Source organism: Aplysia californica, unplaced genomic scaffold (genome assembly GCF_000002075.1).
Source record: "Aplysia californica isolate F4 #8 unplaced genomic scaffold, AplCal3.0 scaffold00221, whole genome shotgun sequence".
NCBI classification, from domain to species: domain Eukaryota; kingdom Metazoa; phylum Mollusca; class Gastropoda; order Aplysiida; family Aplysiidae; genus Aplysia; species Aplysia californica.
Window position 1 is genome coordinate 385080 of NW_004797491.1, and position 523 is coordinate 385602.

A 523-nucleotide genomic window follows, 5' to 3' on the forward strand; every position below is an offset into this window, starting at 1 on the left:
CTCTCTCTCTCCCCCTCAAACACACGTACACAGAATTAAAACTTCCACATATCCACAAAAACAATTACTGGCGCTCATATGACCTTATGCAGTTGCGATCGCCGTAAAACCTCTACCAAAACAAACAAACAAAAAACAATTACCACGAAAAGAATATTACCAATTTTGACTAATCACTCCAATGAAATAGAAACTGTAACAACATGCTTGGATTAGATCATTAAAAACCCAGCGACTGATTGATTGCTCCGTTCCTTTGTTGTTGTTGTTGTTGTTGTTGTTGTTGTTGTTGATGTTGTTGTTGTTGTTGTTGTTGTTGTTGTTGTTGATGATGTTTTTATGTAGGTGTCTTTATACCCCCACCAACACAATTAACATCTTTGAAGAGGTAGGCTTCGACCCTGTCTCTCAAGGCTAACCCGGACTGAGAGGAAAACAACATCCCAGGGGCATTTAGTTGGTGGTTGATGGGTGCTCTGGTGTGGTTTGCTCCTTCTTTCCTGTAAAAAATCTGTCGTCCTTT